This window comes from Numida meleagris, chromosome 4 (genome assembly GCF_002078875.1).
Source record: "Numida meleagris isolate 19003 breed g44 Domestic line chromosome 4, NumMel1.0, whole genome shotgun sequence".
Taxonomy (NCBI): Eukaryota; Metazoa; Chordata; class Aves; order Galliformes; family Numididae; genus Numida; species Numida meleagris.
The window spans coordinates 56,004,748-56,024,530 of NC_034412.1; the positions used below are offsets into that span (position 1 = coordinate 56,004,748).

Here is a 19,783-nt window from a genome sequence, read left to right on the forward strand (position 1 = left end):
CTGTCAGACTGCTACCTGCTGCCCTCTGTCACACAGCAACAACACGTAATGGAATATTGGTGGGAAGGTTCAACCTCTGCAGCTGTACTTCCTACATCCACCACCTCTGATGTCGTGGGCTGACATCATAAAACAGGAAGTATTACTTTCAGAGCAGCCCTTGTACATTAGTAAGATCCCCCCTTCAAGCCTTCTCTTTTCTAGGCCAAGAGGTCCCATCTAAGCAGACAAGAAGTTCTAATATAGAAACTTACTGGTATTAATAAAAATAAACAAATCTCTCCCTGAAATCTTCACTTGAGAACAGCTTGTTAGCTATTGTCCTATCAGACAAAACTTATATTCTATCTCAAGATTAATAGAAGGCTGGAATAGATACTGATTTCTGATTAAAATTTTAAGTCTCAGACTGTATTCCACATCATTTTGAACTGCAGAAATCGGCACATATAAAATGAAATACAAACCACCTTGCATCTGCTCATGATCTGTTCCTTTCCTTTTCTATACATGTGAAAGCATTGCTCTTATTTCCAGCTTTCATTTCATCCCCCTACTTTTTTTTTTTTTTTTTTTTTCTGGCAACAGATTTTTCTCATATAACCTATAGGTCTAACGCTCAAGGCAGATTCTTTGTCCTGATGAACTGAAGTCAGAGAAATATACCGACTAAAGTCCGTTGCCAAGTTTCTCTTTCCTTATTAACTGACACACTCTTCTTTAAAATATATTGATTTGTTTTATAAAGAGCAGTGAATTACAGCACTTCACAATAAAATATAGGTGCTGTAAGTAACTGTTACTGATGAAATACTAGTTAAAAAGTTAATATTTTGGCTCCTTATTAGATCGTGATAGTTTTGCTTTCTTGCAGTGCAATGTAGTTGCTGTGCTTCTTCTGGAGTGGTAAAAACACCATGCTGTGGAAGGCTGAAAATATCTTTTCTGGCTGAGCTAACTGCTTCTGTAGACTACATTTGCTAAATGTTCTAACAGAAGTTAGAAAATTGCTTGGAATGGCTTGAAAGTTTTGCTCTAAGTTAGAGAGACATTAGGTAAAAACAAATCACTTCAGGACAATCAGAAAAATATTTACATTTAAACATGAAATGTTTAGAAATAAAACCTACAATTTAGAATTACTAACACTTAAGAATACTAATTCACAAAACAGTAAGAGGAAGCACATTTCACTGAATCATTCATAGCCAGATATGCCTTATCAAGCATGCATCAACGCATATTCACTGGCAAAAGAGAAATCTTTAAATAAAAGTTACATGGATTTTTCTGTACTCCAGAGAATGTGAATACATGTATTTTGAAACATTTAGAAAGCTAGCCAATAGAGAGGAATTAAAGACCAGTATTATTTTATCCCTGCTTTATTGATATCATGATCTTCCAGGTTCCCTGACTTTGTAGTTCGTGCTCAAACACGATATTGAGATGACAGCCACACTGGAACTAACTCCTCCTCATGCTTGCAAAACTTGCACTTACATTACTTGCACTAGCTTTGTAGTAAAATACAAATCATTCACCTCAGGAGGAACTCCACCTCTCCAAGAGCATACTCACCATCGGCTCTAGTGTAGCCTGCCACTTGAACTCCACTCTCATGATGGCAACAGTAAATCCAGAAACCACCACTTCACCACACACATGAATGGTGTCCTTGACAGAGTAAGCTCAGCACTGAGTTAGTCTATAGATACACTGAGATTCACACAGATTCCCCTTCTTCAGACTTGAGTAAGTTCTGACAGCTAACTCAACCACATGGAAACAAAATCACTCTTCATAGTGACTCACAGCTGTTTGTTACTCAGTGCATGAGCCAAGGCAGTGTTTAGCATGGCTAAGTCCTGTGGAGCAAATTAATTAGAGTAAAATTCCCCCTTTACCTCCCAGTTCCTTTCACACTATTGGTGATCACAGACAAGAAAAGAACATAGAGGCACAAGTGCTTCTCCTCCAAATATTTTATGTTAAACTGCTCATTTTTTGCCTGATTGTTGATCTCCTAACTCCCTTCCACTTGAAAAAACCACTCCCTCCATTGCCATCTATTCCTGCATCTTCTAGTCTATCCCTTTTCCCACTTCATCAAACATCTGCCAGCACAGTTTATTTTCATTTTGTAGATAATAAGAATATATACTGAACTATCTACTTCTCCAAAGTGACTCAGACAGGATGTCAATCTTGGACACACCAAAATAGCTCAGAATATTGACCAATCACAGTGCTGCTTTCACAGCTAAAGCACTGATGCTACTGAATCTTTCTGGAGTGAGCCAGTTCTCATGTTCTCACCTCAACATGAGGGTTAAAGAGGTCTGGGTTATAATGTAGATAACTTGCTAAGTATGTGAAAGTTTAATTCCATCTGAAGCAGTGATAACAAAAATCTTTTGAGATTTGCTCACTTCTTATTCATGGGTGATGTACGTCTTCTACATGAATAGAGAAAAAATAGACATTTACATAGTAGGAATTTTTTTCAACACAGTTTTATACACCTACAGAGAGCGTTCTCAGAACCACCACAGTAGTTTTAAAGTCAGATTATTTCCATGAGTTGGTGTTTAACATAGTTAGGAGACATTACAATATTATTACTAAGTTGTTACTGTTAATAACAGGGAATCACACACACACATAATGAAGACTCTATTTCAACACAGCACATCTAAAAGGTAGTAGAGAAAGTGAGATGCAATAGTGCTTCTCAGTAGAAGCAACAGCTGCAATCAGGCTGGCTTGATGCTATATGTATCAACAGCATGTTGTTACCAGCACTATTACTGATCTGTATACTCTTTGTAAGCATCACAATAGCGTCATTCAAATTAGCATTTCTACTAAAAGGCCTAGAAAAATATATTCAAAAACAATTAGTAAAAAAAAGCCCTCCAGGCAGGCAAGAAGTTCTTACGTTTGCAACTCCTTTACAAAAACCAGAAGACATTTCTTTCTAACAAACAGATTTGCTCTTTCAAAACGTCAAAATGGTGAGTCATGCACTTCATTCTTGAATACCATTAATTTAATGTGGATCATATCTTTCATGACTATATATATACCAAGACATACTGAGAATGCAAAACATTAAGAGGTGAAATATTTTATCAGTAACACAACAGATCAGGTGTAAATTAGCTTGATATTGGCAGTAGTTCTGAGCTGACTTAAATGAAACACTTGATTCTGATACTCAAGCTCTGTTTCTTACTTCTTACTTCACTAAACTTAGTAACACCCTTGGTGATGGTATTTGAAGAAATGTTATGAACATGTCTAGTAAAGTCTTCCTGCTTTCAGGTTCTTCAGGTCAGGACTCCTGCATGGAGGTGTTGGGACTTAAATGGAAATTTGCCTAACTTTGGCAAACCTAAACAAAAGAGAAAGGACTCCTGTTTTTCTAAGATGTCCATCCATCCTAAAACTGATACCTGAGAAATGAAATCCCGTGCAGTCTGGACTGACTAGCTTGAATTATTATCTAGATGCTAAGACAGAAAAGAAATTAGTTAAAAGAAGAGAGATAATAAATTATTTACAAACACAGTAAATTATTACTGTTTGATTGTACAATGAATCCTTGTAGTACAAAGCAGGAGACCTGAAAGTGATAACGAGGAGATATGCAAAGGTAGTACAGAATCAGAAAGAGGTACACGGGAGGCCCCTTCACAGAGTAATCAGCTCCAAACACGTGTTGTAAATCAGTGATTTACAAGAGGGTCAAGGGTAAAGCATCACAGATCAAACTTCCAATTTGATTCAGAAACAAGGAATCCTTCCTTCAGGTGGGGATTTAAATCTTGGTTTGTATTTGCAAATTTTAGTTATCATCGTAAGGAAAGATTCACTTATCTTGCACAGAATCATAGAATGGCCTGGGTTGAAAAGGACCATAATGATCATCTAGTTTCAACCCCTCTGCTGAGCGCAGGGTTGCCAAACACTGGATCAGGCTGCCCAGAGCCACATCCAGCCTGGCCTTGAATGCCTCCAGGACGGGGCATCCACAACCTCCTTGGGCAACCTGTTTGCGTCACCACCCTCTGTGTGAAGAACTTCCTCCTAATATCTAACCTACATCTCTCCCCTGTATCAGTTTAAAAACATTCCCCCTTGTCCTATCGCTATCCACCCTCGTGAAGAATCATTCCCCCTCCTGTTTATACGCTCCCTTCAAGTATTGGAAGGCCACAGTGAGGTCTCCCTGGAGCCTTCTCTGCTCCAAGCTAAACAAGCCCCAGCCCAAGTGCAGCACCTTGCACTTGGCCTTGTTGAACCTCATTAGGTTCATATAGGCCCACTTCTCCAGCCTGTCCAGGTCCCTCTGGATGGCTTCCCTTCCCCCTGCTGTATCGACTGCACCGCTCAGCTTGGTGTCATCTGCAAACTTGCTGAGGGTGCACTTGATTCCATCATCTATGTCATTGATGAAGATGTTGAAGAGCACCGGTCTCTAGACCAACCCCTGAGGGACATCACTTTTGACCGGCCTCCGCTCTGACATAGAGCCATTGATCACAACCCTTTGGCTGTGACCAGTTGACCAATTCTTAGTCTGCTGAACAGTCCATCCTTCAAATCCATACCTCTCCAATTTAGAGAGAAGGTTGTGCTGAGGGACCACGTCACAGGCTTTGCAGATGTTGAGGAAGATGACATCAGTCATCCTTCCCCTGTCCACCCATGCCGTATAGCCAGTAAGACATGCAAGTAAAAACTCTGAATTGAATTTTTCAATTACCAGAATGAATTATACATCCATTTTTATATCAGTTAAGAAGGTTCTAAATATATTTTCAATTAAGAGTAATTATTTTTTTATTGAAGTAGTCTTTAAACTTAGCTGCCAATCCATGCTGTTCCTCTTCAGTGAATACTGAAATGAAAATTAAAATGTGGAAAAGCAGTTAAGTTAAATGTGTTAGTTAAAAGAAGGTGATACATTTGAAAAAATATGTTCTTAATTATGTTTTGCAATGGAAAACAATGATCTATTAACCTGCTGTCTGCAGGCAGTGAACTAAATACTTTTTATTGTTGTATTAGCACATTGGTACATCACAACTTGTTTTTATTCTTAAACAAGAGGTCTTGCAAGGTCCCGCTTGGTTTTCTTAACTGTGAATGAACTAGTTTTTGCACTGAAGTGATTTAACAGAATAACCGAAATGAAGGAAGCATTCTCCCTTCTCCTGCAAAGGAGACTGATATCATCTAAAAAGTGGCATATCACTAGCAAATATTAGTTTTGGATGATAAACCAGAGACCTGCATCAATTCAGCAGTTTGACTTTCTTGAAAATTTGGCAGCAAAGATGTATCACATAAATATTACATTAAACAGAAATCTACTCAAATTTCACTGTTTCACTGTCTGAATACACCAAGTGAAGGTGAGACCCTCACAGAAGTAGTCAATTTTATATTTAATTCTAAATTAACTTCATTTATCTATAAATAGAAATATGTATTACATATATACATAATGGAAAAAAAGAATAAATCTTTTAAATGCCTCTTCTGAAAAATAATTGGTTTTTTTTTTTTAATTGCTCCCCAGGGTTATCAGGAACATTATTCCTAAATTAACGGATTCTAAATTACTGCCTGAATATCTACCTTCATGCTCCTTTGGGCAGAGGGGCCCTCTTCTGGGCATTGGCTCTGGATTTCAAACTGAAAACTCCAATCTACTGCAAAACCTTCCCCAAACTGGGCTTCAGTAAAAAAACACTTAGTTTGCAGCTGGCTCACAAGAGCATCCTGAATATACTTTACTATCAACGTTTTTGAGAAAAGGTTCACTGGGGTGCCATAAAATACTTGGAAAGCTGCTTAAGTTTGAAAAATACTGTAAGCTTGACTGAACTCTACAGATGTAACTTTATGGCAGCTGTTGAGTACACATTTATATCTGCAAATATACCTGCACTAGAGGTTAGGTCAGTTGGAGTGGGTGAAAACAGCAGTGAAAACCAAGCACTAGCAATTTCAGTTTGCTCAGAAACAGTGAAGGACATATCCAGGATGTTTAGAAAGATTGTGTATCTTATTTAGTCTTAACATTATTACTATTTTTTTCCTACAATGGCCAAAATTCCCTCACCATAACTGCAAGGAAGCCAGAACTCACCAACTGACTCACCCAGAAAAAGGGAAGCAACCTTTTCTTCTGTAATTTGCTAAAATACACAGAACTAGGTTGTCCTCAGCAAGCTGTCGTAGAAGAGTCCCCTCATGGCTTTTTTTTTCCCCCTTAAATTTTGGAGAGAGAGTTGTACAAGCCACTGGAATAAACAGAGAGCAAGCCTGTTTTTGGAACTGGTTAGAAGCATTAAAGCTAATCCAAAACACAAGGAGAGTCCAGTGAGGGTATAGGTTGGGGTATTTCTTTTTTTTTTTTTTTTTTGAATTTAAACGGAAAGCTTTACTAGTTTGTATTTGGTATTCACTTAAGTGCTTGGAAAATAAAAAGGGTGCAAGTTATTCAATTTATAGAGAAATGTTGTTCATTTACAACACTTTTTCAACCTCCTTTCAAGCCCAGTAAGCCATGCAAGATGGCTTGATTCCTTCAGGATTAGTTTCTCTGCATCAGTAATAATCTCAGGAGGCCAACTAATCACCGCACAGCAGGAATCTGCAAGCACAATGAATGAGTACATTACTCTGGCTCATTATTTCCAATTATTTACCAAAATATGCTTTGCAGATTGGTTTCAATTTCAACAAATAATGGTCTGAAATGCATAGGTCAAGCATGTAAAGTCTTATCTAGAAACAAAGCTTACAGATTTTATTAGAGTATTATATTTGAGCATAAAATTGAAGGATTTACGAAAACTGCATTAGTCAATTCACGGACTATGAGGAAAACTTGAAAAAAACTATAGCAATATTCTTTGATTTTTAAAAATCTAAATTTATTTATGCTAGAGAGTGAAATGCTTGATTCAGTTAGAAATTTTATATTTTGTTTACAAGCTAAGTGTCTCAAAAATAAATCTGAGAAGACACTTCAAAGTCATTAGAAACAAAAGCACTGACTACAAAAAAGGTTAAAACCAAAAATCATTATAAAATGTATTTTGAGAATGAAAAAAATTTGAAATTGTAACTTAACTTTTACAGTAACAACTTTACCTTGAGGCTCTGGATAGCAAGCATCCTCTCCATAGAATAGGTAAGGTCAGATGAACAACAGCAACACACCCGACTGCTACTGATTTCATTGGCTTACATCTAGGGTAAGTCTGCTAAATGCAAACTCAGTGGAGTTACACTGCACTTTTATTTTACTTGCTCCAGATTTATCTTGGTATAAATGAAAGAAGCTTGCCTGCTTTACTCAAAGCACATTATATAAACAGATGCACCATCTGCAGCATCCAACAAATGGTTTGGAATTAGTGAAAGATGATGCATTGTAGTAAATGTCTGATATCACAGGGTGTTTCTATCGCATGGAAATGTCAGTCACTAATAAAGTAAAAATCTGGCTTAGCTGAGCAATGGACTGAAAAGTGAACTCAGTAACGGAAGATGCATTGAAAGCCTCACAGCTAAACCACAGAAATGATCTGCTGGGAGAGACAGTTGGCAGGTTTCATCGTTAATGTTTACTGTTAAACTTCTACAGGATAAGGCCATATTTGCAAACGAATGCCCCAACCAATATCAACATGAGTTCCTACTATAGTACAATTAAAAATCATAATTTTTCCTTTTACAGACAGGAAATCACTACCAGATTAGCATCACAGCTACAGATTTTCTTAAAGATAGCACATATATAGGGCAACCAACAAAAGTCAGAATCTCTCTGTAATGACTAACACATTTCATAACAATCCTTCAGACAACAGAGGGGAAAACAGTGCAGCAGTTTACTGACTTCTGCACAGGCTGTGCATAAAATATTCTTTTGTGGCCTCTTTCTTTATAATTAAATGCCTTTTATTCTCTCTCCTCCTCTAACAAAATCACTTAATACTCTAGTATGTTTTCAATCACTTCTAACAGCATTTAATTTTGATCACTGCTGTACTCAAATACTACAAAGCGATAGACTGGAGGAGTTATTTTTAATAGATCACTGAGATCACCATCTGTGTAATCCACATGTGGATTTAGACATCCTTTTGGAGTACCGTTTCTTTAAAAACAATGTGAGGGAGTATCAAAGGACAAAGAAAAACTAGTTGCCGGATGATGGCAACAAAAGAATGATGGGGTATAAGCCAGAGAGTATAAAATTCATGCTGAAAATCAGAATAAAGCTGCCATACATAAGAGAAATAAGGCTCTGAGGTTCCAGTGGGCAAATGTTTATGTTGCCTTAAGACAGAGCATTCAATAGATTTGACTAGCATTTCCATCCTAGAGAAACACGATACAATGTATGGAAAACTGGAATAAACTACATTCCTTCCTCTTGTAGGTCCACTTGAAAATTATCCTCATTTGAAAAGTCATACAGTAGATGATCTTGGCTCCCTTTGATTTCTGCTTGATATACTCAAATAGATCTGCTGAATTCCCTTTTTGCAGCATAGAGACCAATGTAAACACGGAAGGAAATGGAGAACAGTCAGAGGTAGAACAACCAAAATACAAGCATAACGCATGTACTCACTGTGGTCACATCAGTTCTTCTGTGCATCTCAAGCATACTAACCACAGCACCTCTTCTTCCATCTGGCATGTATGCACTGCACAGAAAAGGTGCAAGAAGCATGCAGAGATTTAAAGAGGGCTCTCCCTAGTTCATACCAGCTTGAAGTCCATGCCTGTGGGTTTGGATTACAATGACTCTCAAATTCACATATTCTAATTATGTATGTGAAACTGCAAAGCATTTCAAAAAATTTGCTAAAAATATTAATTTCCTCGGAGTTTGTCCTTTCCTACACTAATGCACGACTGCAGCAGAAGACAGTACCCTTCTTAAAAATGGAAATGCTCAAGTTTTAACAAAACACAGTGGAATAAAATACATTGTCATTTTTGTGTGTAAGGTACATGAATCACAAACAGGCATTTATAGGTATGGAAACACAAACTATGAATGAACACTTTCATAATTCCAAAAGAAGGCAGAGAGCAAAGGAAGCCATAGATATAGGAGTGTGTATCAACACACATGTAGTATTTGGGCACTAGAATATGCTGTTAGTACTCTGGTATTTTTAAACTTCATTTAAAGCCAAAATATGTCTTTCTCAGCAAGGAACAAAATTAGCCTCCTCTTAGGAGGTACTATTAAAAATCGTAACATCTCTTCGCATAAAAAAGAATATTAGAATATTCAACCAACTGAATGATGCTCATTTGCCTGAGCAGTCAGATGTAACTAATTATGAGATTAATTTACACTAGGTCTAGCAGCAAGAACTGTAATAAGAAAAAAAATAACAAATATATTTCAAGGTCAACAAGGATTTTTTTAGAGCTTTATAAATAACTTCTTCCATAACAAATGTTCATCTCACATAAATATACATCATTTACTGTCTTTTTGTTTTATTCTTTTTGAAGACAGACAACTGCAAAATACAGGGGTTTAAGCTCTTACAGCTAAAATGTACACTGTGCACAGCAAAATGACAAGTAAAAAGGGAACACAGCTAGGACAAAGGACTGCAAAAAAACCTGCACACTACACACCTAAGCACAAGGGATAACAAAGCAAGCAGTCCTAGCAAGAAAAGATTTTTGGAAATCAGAAAAGATTTTTTGGAAAAATAACTGAAAGCTTGTAAATTGTTAGTGCTGGCTCAGAGGAGTGAAACCCTAACATGGACTCGATGAGAAGTGAATGTCAGATGTCTCTGGAGCAATATCATTCAATGTCTTTAGACTCTGTACTCCTGTGCACAGATGGCTACAGCTGCTTGAGTCTGACTTCATGACGTTTTTCCTTACAGGCATCTTCTGCCTCAGGTATGAATGCACAGTCATAACTCTTCATCTATTTCTCTCTATTTGCACACAACATCGGTGGTTTGGAAGAGCAACAGTAAGGCAAATATAAAATTAGCTAAAGCTGTACCTGATGTTGGAAGACCTGATCTGACTTTAACCACTCATAACAAAAAAACAAACAAACAAAAAAAAAACCAGAACATAATAATAATGCTAGCAAACAAAAAACTCAAACCAACTGAAATGCCATGCGGCAGCCTGAAGAATGAAAAGGCAATTTATTTCCCAGGTTGCCTATGGGTTTTTGATCAATGCAACTATTCCATGCCATAGACTGCATCTTCAAATAAGCATGAATTTTTCCCCATTTCAAAGTTAATTCTACTAGGATAAATACGGAGCCAGAAGTTTTTTCAATTAGTGGCAAAGTTAAACAGTTATCACTGCTGCTTCAATTTTCAGAAGTGAGAACGGCTAAGCTACTAACAATACCTTAAGTACTCAGGAGGTTGATTCTCACTACTGTAATCACCAAAAATCATGCATGGCTAAAAACTCTCTCATTAGGAAGATGTAGCAAAACCAAAGGACCGAGGAAACTCATTTATAATAAAGTTCAAGAATTCACCTCTTAAATCTAGGTATCTCATAATTATCTTTTTTTAATCAGATTCCCTCCTACTCCATCATTTTGGCTTTTGATTTGTGAATACAACAGGATGCACAGCCTCAGTAAGCAACCTCTTTGAGAGAGTTAGTCACACAATGGTGCCCATGCACTTGAAAACCTCGGCAAGAAAACAAAGAGCACACATTTTTGTTTCCAGTCTTCTCTGAGTGGCCTCAGAGGTTGGTAGTGCACTGTTTGCATAACATCACCTTCCAAAAAAGATACCAGCAGGCTTTGCTCTCATGCCTGAGCATTGTTTAGTTATGTCAGCTGAGGAAGGAGACAATACAAGCAGATAGAAGAAATTCAGTTCTTTATAACTTCCACTGAATACAGAGGCTGTCTGTACCTACACATAAAACACAGACAAGGCTCTGACACAAATATGAGCATGTGACCATCCATCTTGTTTTATTTTCTTTATTCTCTAGCACAATTTTTGACCATGTCAGCTACCATGCTCCTGACAAATGTCACAGCAAGGCCCAGGAAATCAAACCTATCAGGACAGTTTTGATGAAAAGGGGAAGAAGAATTTAGGTACAAGCTAGATGGTTGCAAACAAAGTTGTGACATTCGGCCTCTGAGTGAGAGAAAAGTACCTGGCTCATTTTATTTAACCATCAAGAATCAGTCACAGGATGTTACATTTCCAGCTGAAATTGAAGCTTGTGTCAGAGCTGGCTTTCTGAGTTCCACTCCAGGTAAGATATGGCAAATCTGATAAATTTTCAAGTGACATTTACTCTATGGGCTGGATGTGTAAACAGGTGCTTGCATACTGGAATTGGGTTGCTATTATTTTAAACCCAAATAATGTCAAATAATAATATATATATTTTTTAAAAGCAAACATGCAGGCATATCATTCTAAAATGAGAAATATTGAGAAGTATTTTTTTTTAACTCACAATTCATATTTGGAAAGCATAGGATCCATCAAGACAATGGGCTAATAAAAGCATAAACAGAATTCTGTCTCAAGGGTAAGGGCAAAAACGATAAAGAAAATTTCAACTAGATTTCTTTCACATGCTTCTACAATATCTGAAATCCTTCTCATAAGTAGCAGCAAATGAGGAGGCTAGGAATCTCATTCTGCTTCTCAGCAATGTGTGCTGAATTTTCCTCCTTGTTCAGTTTTTAAAAATGCAAAAAAAAAAAATTATGTGCAAAAAAAAAAAATACGAGTAACTGCATGTGGAAGACTGAGGAAGAATATCTGGTATGTAAAAGATTCTGTGGAGAGATATTTGCTTTTTCTATTGCTTGAAGTCACTTGAGGCAACTCAGGTAAATCACCGCTCAACCCACTTTGCTACATGTGGTAAAAGTGTCTGTCTGTCTAGGGAATAGTTCAGTTCAAATCTTTCCTAACCTGATGCTTTTAATCTGGAATTTACCCAGGAGTGGTTTTTTGTTGTTGTTGTTTAAGACAAGGGAAATTCTTTGAACATTTGTACAGATGGCAACTATGAGCTTCCTTACAGAAAAAAAACAAAAATATTACAGATTCTTCAGTGAAGAGAAGCAGCTACACACATAGAATGCAGCGCCCTCACTCACATCTGGTATCTCCAGAACGTTTGGATGTGTGAAAAATCAGCAGATAGCTGGACTATAGCTATCTTAGACAAATCTTACCTTTGTATACCATTTTAGTGGAAAACTATTAGATAGCATGCTGGGTTTTGGGCTAACCCTCATTAATGGGCAGGTAGGGGAAAAATCAATGGAAGCTAATTCATAATGCATGTCCCTGCCTTTACACGATGCTGTCTTCAGCTTTTAAAAGAAATTTTCCCACTGGAAGTCACAAGGATCCATGCAGTTTTAATACTCAAAAGAGGTGCTGGGCTTTTTCAACTTGCCAAGTTAAAGGAATGTTATTGAAGACTCTTGCATAAATGTTCCTCGACCTCCGAATGAACCAACAGGTCTTAAAAACTGCATTAAGCAAAGCAAATTCCCATAGCAAATAAAACATTTAGCCCAGTGGATCAGATTTTTTCTCTACAGCACAAAGAAAACTCCAAGACCAAGAATGGCAAGTTAGCATTTCCTGTTTGATCTAAATGAGTCCAACAGCCTTAAGATGCACAGACACCAATATCTATGGATTAGAATTGGAATACTGAGCCCTGAGTTCTTTCACTGCTGGGCAACAAAACACAGTACTACTCTGCCTAGCAATAAGGATGGATAGATCCTTCCTCCTCTTGACAAAGACGTTGGCGTATGTTGTAGCCTAATGGATTCTGAACAGAGATAGAAAAGACAAGAAAAAGGAACAGCAGAACTTTGGCCACAACAAGAGCAGTCTGCATTGTCTTCAGCTGAGTCTCACTCACATATTAGCAGCAACAACAGATACCACTGAAGACAGATATGCTCAAGATCAAGGTCTAAATACTGTGAATTCACTTACGATTAATATGACTCCAAGCACACATGTAACTGCTACGAACTCCACAAATTTGAGTCAAAATTTAAATGATAAGTACTACGTATAGTCAAGGCTTAGCTAAAGCTGCAGAAGCAGTTTGAGATAGGTGTGGAACATAGCCTATCACTCCTCTAGCAAGTCAGAGAGCATGAGGAAAGACATTCTACACAACACAAACTGAATACGCAAATAGATCAGGAACAGGAATTAGAACATTTTAGATATCCTTTTTAACATGTCTCATGCAGAACATAAATTATCTGGTGCACTGAGGCAGATCTGCCAAAAGTAAAACAGCTTGTGGTTGTTTAACATTGCATGCTAACATAAGCATACACAGAGATAAAGAAAACTGAATAGAAAAAATTAAGTTTGCAATTTAAATACTTAACTTTGCAAATCAGTTAGGTGCGGGGTTCTTTTTTGTGTGTTCCTGTGTGTGCGGTTTTTTGTTTGTTTTTAACTGCTTTCGGCTAATACGTGCCTATCATTATATTACATTCCCCCTTCAGGTCCTGAATAAGGACAAATTTTTCATGTAGTCTATTAAACAAAAAGATCACCTCTTCCTTTTCTTTAAATAGCATAGTGCTAACAAAATAAGAGTAGGTTATACTAAGAAGGGGATTTTTATGTAACCAGAATCACTTAGGTTTCTTTAATGGTATACCAGATTGACCGCCTCAGTCATTGCTTAGATGCAGAAGTTCACCATTTAACACATGCTACAATTCTATCATCAAACCTCCAGTCAGCCAGAATGAGGACTGAGTGGCAATGATATAATACTGAACTTTTGCCAAAATATCTTGAGAGAGTCTGAGAACAGGAAAAAGCTATAAGAAGTTAAGGAAGCTTTATACCAATTTAATATCGTCTCCAGTGAATACTATTTTTCTGTTTAAAAAATAATAATACAAAAACACCAACAACCCATAGCTGGAACACTCAAACAAAATCTGAACGAGGGCCAAACCTCACATTGACATCTACATGGATTTTGAAGACAAAAACAGATTCTAGTCACTACAGCAAAAATAATTGCCAAATCAAATTTTTATTACTAGTTCCTCTCTCTCCTTTACTTTTTTAAAATGAAAAATTGCACCAAAAACATTATTCGCTACAGGATTTGAAGAAGGTGAAGAATTGTTGAAGGATATCCCATCAGATACAGCAGCAATGTTTCATGGTTTCGCTAGGCAGCAATAGGAGGTTCATAAGAGTGCAAATTTTCCCACAGATCAAAATGCTCCAAAGAGCCAGGCAGCCAGCATCACTAACAAGCATGGGAACCTGTTCACAGTTATGACCTGAAATGGGCTTGGTGGCAAACAGCTGTTCAACAGTAGGCTTCAGATAGCTTGCTCTCTCTTATCTGCTATCTGGGGCATACTGAAGTCAGAAGTATTGTTTTATGGACCTGGGGAAGTTTAAAGATGAGTTTTGGTAAAGCATTTCTTTACACTTCTTCTCTGGGGGGACGCTATCAGTTGATTCACAACCATTAAGATGACCGTTATCTACAGGAATTCTGGTGCAATTATCTGTACATGACTTGAATCAAATCGTTTTGTGTTTCTTTCAGTGTCCTCATTTGACTGAGTATTCTAACAGTATACACATCACATAATATTTAGATCTGGAGGACAACGGTTTTTTTTTTTGGAGGAAAAGGAGTATAGACTAAATACGTGATGACGAGACAACATGCTACTCCAGACCTGCATTCATAAACTTACTGTTTTACTGACACAATAATCAGAAAATAATTAAATTTAAGCAAATAACGTTTACAGGTAAATGTGATCTCACTGGCACTTCACCAGATACTTCCCACACAAGATAATTTCATAGGCCAGGGAAAAAAATCCTAGGAATGGACGAGAGATGTTTTACTTCTGACATGAATAGTTGGTATATAATTATTTTAAGTCTCATTTGTGCACGCATATTTTAGTAAGATTAAACTGAAATTACTGTGGCAGTATTCTTCTATTTCTGTTGTGAGATCTCTTACTCTGGGATTTATGGACGAAGCTTAATCTTCAGTCATGAGAAAGAGCCAACTTTCTGTTTGGATCTTGAGTGCTTCCACAAAGCACCTCACACAAGCATGAGTGAGCATAACCCAAGAATTAATTGTAAATGCTATCTCATTAGTACAGAAAATATTATAATCTTGATTAAACCTGAGGTGTAAACTGGCTTACCTATATTCTAAGAAATGTGACAGAAAAGGGAAGTATCATGTTAACAGTGATTTGAATGACGCAAGTTCAAATGCTTACTTCAGTCTAATGAACAGAATTCACTGGCATTAAATCCAAACTGTACTCTTTTGTCTCCCATTACCTTTCGTGGCAAAATAAAGGAAGGTCCATTTATACATTGTAAATCATTTTGCAATCATACAGATGAGCCAATCTAGGGTGATAGCTATATGACTCAGGGGGCAAATTCATGTTGCAGACAGCATTAATGAAGTTCCCTGACTAAATTCCTTAGAGCAAAGCTGTCTTCTGTACTTTAAAAAAACCCCACCGGTTCTTTACAGTTTTACCAATTCTTTATTTGTTTTCCAGTGTTCAGTGGACTCCTATGACATGGAATAGAAAAACTTGCCTTATGGCTGCCCTTGCAGTCTGAAGAATCACATGAATGAAACTTGTACTGCTGAATTCTTTAAGTACCTTTACTTGCACTTCCTACACAGAACTTCCACAGCATCAGAATCAGGCCTTTTTAATAGTAAATGCAAAAGCCAATTTATTGGTCTTTTCATTCAGTTGAACAGTTACCCTAATGGGTCATGAGAAAGGGTTAAACATCGATATAATCAAATAACTGGAGGGTTAAAATGACTGAACACACGCAATCAATTTGAAGACATATATTAGAAAACAACAGAAATTACACACATGGCTCATGTGAACTAGAGTATGTAGTTCCCACTTGGAAGTCATCAACATATTTATTCTGTCTTTTGCAGAAATATGAACTGCATGTCAAATACTTCTCAAGAAATATTCCAATGGAAATGCTGACTATATGCACACAACTACCGTGTTGTGGTGTGTATATCTTTTCGCAAGACAACATTTCATATTACACTGTGATTTGCAAGTTAGGAATCTTGAACTGCCTTTGTTTCTTAGAACTGTATCTAAGATCATAACAAAGTGGGACAGGAAGAATGCAGAACTGCTGATTTGTGAGCTCCTATCAAGCAAAAACTTTTATTCACTGTTTGAATTAGGATTATACACCTGAAAACATATAATAGAAGTGTTAATGTCTGGAAAAAAAATGAGTATTTTAAGCTATTAACCAAGCTGTATTAAAATCCCACAATGAACAATTAAATTTTACATGTAATATGAGTTATGCAGTCAAAGCAAAGCATAGGTGTGGACAAGTCCCTAGTTAGGAAACTTTACAAGCAAAGTAGGGCAGAGAAAGGAAAAGACAGAAAGCAGAAACCCCAAAACAGAGTGACTGTTGAACTTAGTGAATTGACTGCAGAAGGTCACACAGCAGGAAGCTACAGACAGAGTGAAGGTCTCCCAACTATAAGTATATGCAGCTACACTAATTCCCCCCAAGCCCCCACCTTTATTATTTCTTGTTCAATCCTGACATTTGCATAAATCCATATTCAAAATGCACACATTATTAACTCATCAATCTGACATGTTGAAATTTTTTCACATTTCTTTCCTTTCACTTTAAAGACTACTATAGATCACTGCATGAAACTTCTTTTTAAAAATACCACATAGAGATATAAATATGAAAATCTGCAGTCTTTCAGCCACACATTTTATTCTAACGAGCCTACAGATACAGAGAAGAATCATACTCTTCAGTACAGGTTAACATCTTCTACCCACACCAAAGGTTTAGTAGCAATTTCACATCACCTTTCTTATTTTTCCAGAACTACTAGACCGAAATCACAACCTTTCCATTTAAAATTATCAAGTTGTTCTGTGCTTTAATTCCAAACACATTGCTCTCTTCTTCTAAACCAAGATGCTTCTAAGGATACAATTTGTCTCAAAGAGGCACCATGCCTAACAGGTTGCCTAATTTTGCCCTGTTTAATGTAAATAGGACAAATGCACAACTGTTTCAGACATTATTATTTTTATTTTTCTCTTGAGCACAACAAATTATGACTAGGCTCGGCTTTTCTTACTTGAACTCTCAGAGAAGTCCAACAAATGCTAAGCAGTAAAAATCTCAAAATATCTGAGCACCTCTTATTTTAAACTTATTCATAAAAAGATATAGAAACATCCTCATGAAGATGTAGTATATATATGGTTCATGATGCGTAAGCACAACATTCAGATAATATCTGGAAATGTGAAGAGGACTTCCTTTTTCTTAGTGATAGCATACATTTACTTAATTTTACCTGCTTTTATACGACTCAGTTCCAAAATCATTTCTATATCCGAATTGAAACGTAGTACACAATAGCTCACATGCATGCCATTACCTACAATAAATTTTAAAGTTTATCTCAGCACAGAAGAACATCTTGAATTATTGTTCGTGTTCTAGGCTCTCCCTTAGAAGTTTAGCAGAGGTGAGAGATACTTCACAGTAAATGAAGCACATTTACAGGATGGAAGGTGATGTCCACCATGAAAAGCTTAAAATGTGATGTAAAATCTAAGATGTGAGTTAAAATGATCAGTAAGAAAACAAATAGAGGAAGAGGTACATCAATAAGCTTTGCTTTCTTAGCTTCTAGTCCACAGACTCTTAACCTCAGTGCCAGAGTTCTCCTGTTTGCCTGAACTTTGATGGAATTAGGGGAAGAACATTACTGTGACCAATTGCTACATTTGCTGCTTTCTTAGAAACAAGTATTGGAAATCACTGTAAGTTTTACAAGAGCATGTTACCTGTGGGACAGGATCCAAAGTGTTTTGGTGCCTGGCGCCATTAGTCTCATGCACTGTACCAGCTGCTTTTGGCAAAGAAAAGAGCCACAAAGCATTCTTCTTTCACAGAAATCACAGAAATGCAGATTAACAAAGCACAGAGCACGCTTGATGTTCTTGCCACTAGCACAGAGCTAAGCACTTCAGCAAGGGAGCCACTGAGCATTGCTGTGAGTAGTTAGTATGTGGAAGATTTCTCTCACAGTTCCAGGGAATTACTTTTAGAGGAACACAGTTCCTGCAAGCAGACTAGCAATTACCCGCTGCTTCTTTGCATTCTTACCTGTACTAAGGGGGTCACTGACACTCACCAGGGAGGCAAGCCAGGAGAAAAGTTGCTCCTGGGTGTAGATATTCTCTTCCCAGAGCTCTTCTGTAGTATGCAGGGATGGGGACTGCAAACTGATGGCACAAACTTCTCTCTTGCCAAGACTCTCCCATGTGACAACTCTGGAACACAGGACATGAATGTCAAAGTAGGAACCAGGATATACCCTTCATTTTCTTGAATTTTATGCAACACTGATACCTGGCCCTGTCAGGCCCAGGAGCAACCAAATTTACATTAACAGCTTCCTGGTGTTTCCATACGGTCTGGGTATCCTGCTGCCTTCTGGTGCTGTTGTTGCCAAAGGGCCCCAGACTATACAACACTCAATCTTCTTGGTGCGTGAAAGCATTGGCTTTGTTACCACTGCGAGTAGGATAAAGGGAGAATACGAAAAAAAGGCTTGTGTCGGTGCTTTGGGAGAGAAAGGATTCACCTGGGGTGACTGCCAAATAAAGGCAGAGGAGGGAAAAAAAGCATCAGGAGAGGTTTCACTTGAAAAGGGAGGAGAAAACTGCCAAGACCTGAATAGTAGAGGTACACAGCAATGGGAAGATGCATACACCATTTGGTCCTTCACATAATGTAAGAAACACTTCAGGGTGCAATGCTGTCTACCAAAATGCCGAGTCCCTTCTGTTGATCCATTCAGCAGCTGTTGCAGGCATCTGGCTTTGCAACCCAGCTACTAACTGAAACCCTTATAAGATGTTGGCATGCTTCTGGTGCACACAAAGCGTTGAGTTTCCTCAGAAGGACACTTAGTACATACCAAACCCAATCTGTGATCTGAAACACAGCACAGAGACAGAGGTGATACAGGGACTCAATTCAAGAGCACAACACCATTCTACACAAAAATGTGGATGTGGCCACATTTTATGGACTATCAAAATACTGTTATGGCAGTCTCTGCAGTCATCTGGGTGCTGTTAGGACTGTAGGCATTTGCTAGGAGAGAGGACACAGTCTCCTGCATTGCATAATGCTGGAGGATGTGCCCAGGACCCTCCAATTTTCAGAGAGTATCAGTCTCAGGGATACTCTAGCAGGCTCCAAATGAAGTTTTTCATTCTGGACTACTTTTCTTCTATTCCCAGAATCAACTCAGTAAAAATACAGGATACAATTCTGCAAGATTTTTTTCATTCGCCAAGAAAAATCAATGGACAGACAGTACTTAGAGCCTCACAGAATCGACCGATCTACTGTGGTAATTGAGCTCTCCTTAATTAGAAGCTGGGACCCTTTAGTTAAAATCTGCTGATTAATAGTATTTTGTTATAGCTCTGAACTAACCAAAAATGCATCTGCTTTCACACTAACTTGGAGAAAGGATCATATACACACAACAAGACAGTTCTTTATAAACAACTGAGGGCAGTGATGCTGTGTCTGGCTGGTGGTTACTACCAATAATACCATTT

At 37.6% G+C, this 19,783-nt stretch overlaps 1 long non-coding RNA gene across 1 annotated transcript in view; it reads right to left on the reverse strand.

The window, feature by feature from the left end:
* The window catches only part of LOC110398908, a 57,761-nt gene extending 39,299 nt beyond the window's left edge, over window positions 1-18,462 (reverse strand). Inside the window, exon 1 of the long non-coding RNA XR_002438737.1 lies at window positions 18,340-18,462. This is a non-coding gene — a long non-coding RNA (uncharacterized LOC110398908). The remainder of the gene's footprint in view (window positions 1-18,339) is intronic.